Source organism: Myotis nattereri, assembly GCF_964212035.1.
Source record: "Myotis nattereri genome assembly, chromosome: 1".
Classification (NCBI taxonomy): domain Eukaryota; kingdom Metazoa; phylum Chordata; class Mammalia; order Chiroptera; family Vespertilionidae; genus Myotis; species Myotis nattereri.
Genome location: NC_138075.1, coordinates 126,305,963 through 126,312,806, shown reverse-complemented (window position 1 = coordinate 126,312,806; position 6,844 = coordinate 126,305,963). Strand labels below are relative to the sequence as shown.

General features: G+C 40.2%; 1 pseudogene across 1 annotated transcript; it reads right to left on the bottom strand.

Annotated features, from left to right (window-relative positions):
• Positions 1-1,917: 1,917 nt before the first annotated feature.
• On the bottom strand, positions 1,918-6,565 carry LOC308529216 (2-aminoethanethiol dioxygenase-like; annotated as a pseudogene). The gene is made up of 3 exons: positions 6,497-6,565; positions 4,900-5,035; positions 1,918-2,763 (listed from the first exon to the last, which is right to left on the bottom strand). The product of its transcript is annotated as a 2-aminoethanethiol dioxygenase-like (transcript).
• Between the last annotated feature and the right edge of the window lie 279 nt (positions 6,566-6,844).

Here is a 6,844-nt window from a genome sequence, read left to right as displayed (position 1 = left end):
AGTGTCTCTCAGGTCTTTTCTATCCTCACAGATTATACAGGATGGCTAGAAGGGACTGGAGTTGGGTATTTCTCTTCTCCCAGATAGGATGGGCTCTGATAAAACTCCCATAGGTTAGGGGCTGATAAAATACTTTCTCTTAAAAACAGGTCTTTAGAATAGAATGCTGTGGTATATTTCATTGTGGTTACTTTACTCCCTCCCCTTGCCAGATGGCTCCTGGACAGAAGTGTGTCTGCTCACACCATGACTGGATTCCCTCTGGAGTTTTTAACTCTTAGACTTGTTCACACTGAGCCTACAGCCAATTTTCCATTATAATTTTGGTTTTCCTGCTCTGGTACTGGTTCCCACAGAGGTGTCTTCTCTGTTAGGTTATGATTCTCTGTATCTGCCTTCCCATATCCAATATTTAGTTACAAGGGCAGTAATTTGCCCTGTGACCTCACTTCTTTTTTTTTTTTCTTCAAATTTTAATGTGTTTATTTCTATAATTTGTTATTAAAAGGTTGTGAAAAAAGGAATCCTATAAATAGTAAAAAAAAAAAAAAAGGGGGGGGGGGGACAATAGTGCTTCATGGCTGGAAGCAAATGGTGTCAATGTGTTCGTAAACAAGGTCAAGTTGCTCAGACTATTAAAAGGACAAAAATAAAACTAGTTACAGATAGCACAACTGTTCAAGAGGCCGGGAGTGTGGATTTTTGGTGCCCTAAAATGGCCAGCAGAATATTTAATTCTCCATTGCAGAGCCTGGGTCACCAGTGCCATCTCGTTCTCCCTATAGAAAACCACACCAGAGGAAGCAAGCACCGTCTCTCTCCTGCTAGAGGGAGAGTCGGTTCTGAGAACAGGGCCACCAATAACACAGCTAGAACCACCAGCTCTCTGGAACATTAGGTGTGAGAGAATTTGAAACAGTCAACATTTTCTTCTACTTTGCAGGAAAATACTGGAAGTAAATAGGGACATGGAGTTCAACAGCTGGCCAGGGGAGGGGTGTTTTACATTCAGTTGTTTGTAAGCATACTGATTCAGTGCCTCTGAATCTTCTGGTTAAAAAATACAGCATTACTCTACCACCTCTTATACTCTGACCAAAAAAGTCACTTGAGGGTAATATAGTTTTTGCATTAAAGGTGAATCTGCAACAAGAAATCTGCTCAACTCACAGATCTGGGGACGCACAGGGAAGATAAGCTATAAGTGAGAATATGTCACTGAGAAATGCAGGTGTGAAGTTCTTAGTGGATGTTGCCAGAGTAAACCAGATGTGGCTACTGGGCAAGGGGAGGAAAGAAAATCTTGTCCTCTACATGCATAGTTATGTCCTGGGGATGATCCCCCAACTCTGGAAAATTGATTTAATTTTCGCAATGAATTAATAAGGCAGGGCAGCTCACTTAAAAAAGTAGCTCATCTCTCTAAACCTAGTTTTTGACCAATGACTTGAACTAAAAACAATTCAAACCACTGGGTCATTGCAGTCCAGGAGTTAAAACTATGACAAGGAGCAAAGGGCATAAGGACATAAGTGGAAAGCAAGCCCTATTTACCCAAGGCGAAGGCGATGAGGGGAGAAAACCTCTCATTGTATTTTGTATAGCGGGGGAACAAAGGAAGAATGTTTTCATTATGGCTTTAGGATGGAAGCGCTTCAGATAGTCCCCTGCTCCCCTTCCTCCAAACCAAAACCCTGGTGGCAGTGACAAAGCCAGAAAACAACCTAGCCTCTCCCGCCCCCTAACCGTGCCCGCGCTTCTCAAGGCTCCTGATGAAGCACACCAGCCCACTTCAACAGATCCAATGCCCAGGTGGCCTGGGGGTAGGGAGAGAGCCCTTGTGGTGGGTTGCTGGCAGCCAGGCCCAGATCTGAGTAGGGCAAGTCTTTGGCTCCCTGCTCCTGGGCGCCTGCGGCTTCAAGAGACGACCTTGGGACCTGGATAGGGCTCCCTCTTTCACCAGAAGTCATTGGCTTGAGGGGTCTCCGGGAGCCACAGCCACACCTCTCGGGGCAAGTCACAGGTCGATCCGGAGGCCTCCTTGGCCCTGACGGGGAGCCCCCTGTAATAGTGGCAGTCCCGGTCGTCATTGGGGTCGTAGGGCGGGGCCAGAATGTCCAGGAAGGCAGCGGGCCAGTCCACAGCATCGATCTGGTGCAGGTTGTCCCAGTGCGGCATGAGGATGCAGGGGCCCCTGGCGAACTGAGCACGCCGGGCCAGACGGTGTCCCGCTCGCGGGGCTGCAGCGGCAGCTCGAACTGCTGCTCTGGCAGCTGGGCCCGCTGTCATTGCCCACCCGCCTCCAGCTTGTCCACGCAGCTGATACGCACGGTGCCGGTGCCATAGCGCACCTTGAGCATGCCGTGCATGCCCAGGTAGTCGTGCAGCGGGATGGACGTGCCGCTCTTGAGCAGGAACACGCCGAGGCTGAAGCCGTCCGTCTCGTAGATGTGCATGTAGGTAACGATTGGCAGGTTGGGTGGCCTTGCGCGGGGCGATATTCAGGTCCTCTGCACGGACCTGGGTTAGCAGGCTCTTCAGCTTGCTCAGGTTCTCCGGGAAGCCCTGCGGCATCGGCGCCTCAGGGCCTGGCACCACGCCACGATTGGGAAGCGCTGCGTCCGCCCCCACGGCCTTGGAAGGTGAGGCACGCCTGGCAGGTGATCCCCTGGATCAGGGAGGCCACGTCGTCTCCAGGTATGCACGGCGGTTCCTCCAAGTGCCGAGGCCGGCCCCCTCCTTTCCTCCACCCCTTGCGGTTATCTGCGGGCCCCCACGGCTGTGCGCACTCCAGGCGGGAGGCCCCGCAACTACCGGCTCCTGGGGCGCAGGGTACCCGGCCACTAACCTCTACAGCTGGTGCTCCTGCCTCACGCCCTCTCTGAGCAAGCGCGTGCCCAGCCCATGCCCGGCACTCGCGATCCAGGAGCAGGTACCGGCCTGGTGGGCCGCGGCGGGCTGTGCCTTATCCGAGGCTCCATTGATGCGGCCCTTACCTATGATTATGGACAGGCGCCGTGACCTCACTTCTTTGATTAAACTAAAGGCTGTCAATTTTTCAGTTTGTTCAGCATTTTATTTGTTGTTAGGATTGAGTGATGAAGCTGGACCACAATCTGGAAGGGTCTGAGATACTACCTTTGAGCTCTAAACTTCCAAGACTTCTCCCTTCATAAAACTGATAAGATTTTAATGCAGAAAGTCTGACCCTAAGATTGATAGTTGGATGTATAATAAAACTTTCCTTTCGTTATTTTAAGGGAAAACAGCTTCATAAAAATAAGTGAACTTAGTAAACTAAAAAGGACTTATAGCCTAAAACCTAAACCTATTGCTGTAGAATATCCATTTCTTTGGGATTAGGCAAGACACTTCCCCAGTACCGGTACAGGCTATAAATAGTGTGATTAAAAGTGATGAGATTGATTTCTGCATGTGGTTGAGAGTTTAGATTTCTATATAATGAATTAAGTATGATTTATAGAGAATCTGCAGCTCTATTTCTTTCAATTATTCAGAGTACATGCTGTTTTGAGGGTTTCTTTAGTATGAATGTAGTGTGTGTGTGTGTGTGTGTGTGTGTGTGTGTGTTCAAGACAGAGAGAAGGAAACTGAAAGAGTACAAGAATATACAACCCCCCAAATAGAAACATGGAAGCACATTTTTCTATAAATTTCTCTAAAATGGCAAAATCAAAACTGAAAGACAACGGAGGAAATGGGTTATAGATCTAAGTAAGTTTGTAATTTCAATACTGTTGTTATAAAACTCCTCAATTATTTCATGAGAAAACAGCAGTCCTCAATCTCAATGGAAAACCTTTGGTGACCAATACATTTTTCTCTCTTCCATAGGCCCTGGCCCTACTCCTAAAAACTGCTCTATAGAAACTGCCCACTAAATAGGGTCATGGAAACATGCAGGTAAGACCTACATGCAGAAATTGTATTTACAAAGAAGTCCAATCACTTACACTGGCAGATATTTTAGTTTAATTTAGATTCAGGACCTTAAAAATAGTAATGTTAACTAAAAAGCAACTTGTATTAATGAAAAATCAATGAATAAAATTTGCTTTCAAAAGTTTAAAGTTACAAAGCAACAAATTAAGAAATTAAAAGTTTAAAACTTCAATTGCTTATCCTCATATTTTAAAATAATTTTTGTTTTCTATAGGCTTTCTATTTTTGGAGGTCAAAATCTCTCTCTTTTAAGTTTAATCATATGGAACATCTAGGAAAAAAATCAAGAAAATCTCACACATATTTGGTGACAATGAGATACTTTAAACTGTTAGTATAAAAGCAAGTTTTATATAACTATTTACAAGGCAACAGATGTTTTAAAAATTGCAGCCTAATGTAATAACTGTAATATTGCCAGAAATATAATATTCATTTTAGCTAACTTAAAAATAAATGTGGCTGGTTGGTGTGGCTCAGTGGTTGAGTGTTGACCCATGAACCAAGAGGTCTGGTTTGATTCCCGCTCAGGGCACATGCCTGAGTTGTAGGCTCGATCCTCTTTTGGGGGTGTGCAGGAGATAGCTGATTAATGTTTTTCTCTCATTATGTTTCTATCTCTCTATCCCTCTCTTTTCCCCTCTCTCTAAAAAAAATAACATTAAAAAAAATAAATGTGAAAAGTAGGTTTTAAATAAAAATGTTTAATCAATTCTATTTCTAATCTATGCAATTTAACATTAAAAGTTATAAAAACATAAAAATATAAATCTCTTAAGCAATTATTTTTTTGACAGATTCATGGAAAAATTTTCTTTTTGTCCACGTATTGACTCTAATCAAGCTGATAATCTCATCTGGGAGTACACAGATTAAACAGTGGTATTGTTGGCTTGTGGTTTAATATTTATCAAACACATTTCTTATTTTACATACCATTTGTAATACACTTATTCAATCTTCCTTGTGGAGGAAAAGGATTTTTTGTCACCTGTGGTTTTGTTTCCTCTGTTTCTAAAATGACGATTTCCTTAGTTTCTTCATCTTCTCCAGTATTATCATCTTTGAGGATCTGAAGTAAAACAAAGGAATATTTTAAGAAATTTACTTTCCATACAAATTTATGAAGGTATAAAACCACCAAATCTCATAATTAAATTCATATTATTACTGTCAACATGGAGAATTACACACACAAAAGACTATTCATGCTCTATATCAATATATGATATTGACATATGGGGATGTCATAGGTGTACATTTTATTTTGCAGGATACCTTAACTTAGCCTTTTGTAGACTTCAGGCCTGTCATTTTCATTTGTGATTTATGTATATGAGTAAGTGAGCCTATAGTGTGGATAGAGTAATTAAAAGTGTCCCTCCTCAATTTAATTCCCAAAGATTATCAAACTAACTTCCGTGGAATAAAAATACAACTAAATTGGAAAGGAGGTAAAATATAATTTAACATGGACTGATTTCATTTGAAAAATTATGTAACTGAAAGAAAAATTTAAAAGAAACAGATCAAGCCTTCAGAAGGTAAAGGTTCAAGCTTCCACTATTATTTATAGATAACATATTCAGATAGTTCAGGGGTATACTTCCATCTTCCAGACTTTTAATAGTAGTTAGTCTAATTATGAAACTGCTGGTTTAGGGAGAAAACAGTTCATGAGAATACTGAAAAGCTTTTCCCAAGGTAAAAAACAAAATTTTAAAAATAAAAATGAGTCAAGTTAACCCTAGAACAGAGATCTTCAAATTTGCCTTACTATCCTCATGATATGTATATATATGTGTGTGTATGTGTGTATGTGTAATGATAATACTTTGGGTCTTTGAGTGCATGGAAGAGAGAACATCACATTGTCACAAGAAATGGTAATGAAGGCTAGAGAGCATGGACAGAATAAGGAAAGGAAGAGGAAACATTTAATGGCTAGGGGAACGAGGCACCATAGCAGCTGATGTAAACAAATTATGTAGCTCTTTAAGATCAAAGTTCTTTAAATCTAATCACGATTAATCTGTTTGAATTCCCATGTAGAGATCTTTTTTTTAAAAGTCTCTCACTATACAAAAGGGCCAAGGTAAAGACACAAAGATGAACTTTGATTAGGATAAGTAAAAGGTCATATACAGTAAAACCATATTTCTTTAAATTTTATCATTTCAGAATTAATAACAAATTGACATAAACTAAGATGAAGTCTTTACAGATAAAAATAATAATCGCAATTAGTGGTGAATATTTTAAATATTTAAAAGAAGAACCTTTGGCCCTTAAAAACTATAGAAGTCTCATTTATGCTCTCTTTAACTCCAAAATAATCTGTAGTCACCCCTTTCCATCTTTTTATTTCTTTTGCTCATTTCTTAGGACCCATTAAAACCAGCTATTTTAAAATGACCACATCTCATTTTTAACCAAACATATAAGAAAAACCTAATAAATAAGCTTTAGAATTATATTTTATGATCAAGTTGATTTTTATATCATGTATTACAGTATAGTTTTAAGTTTTTACCTGAGGAGTTATAGATGATTGGATGTTTTTATCCTCCAACTGTTTATTTTCTAGTTCTGTGATGTCCATGCTAATATTTAAAAGAAAAATTATTTGAAAGAAAGAAACAGCACTATAATTCCATATGACAACAAACATAGTTAAGTGGAATTAATTTCTTAATGATTTTTTAAATAATAAAGTTGTATCATAGTCAAGTTAGATATCTTTATAGTCAAAACAGTTCCAATATTCATTTTAAAGTTATTAACCAAAGTCATGTGCATAAGTTTTTAAAAACCATTATCATACAGAAGTGTAATACTTCTAATAGTTCATAATGCTGGGCATATCTTAAAAGCATATACT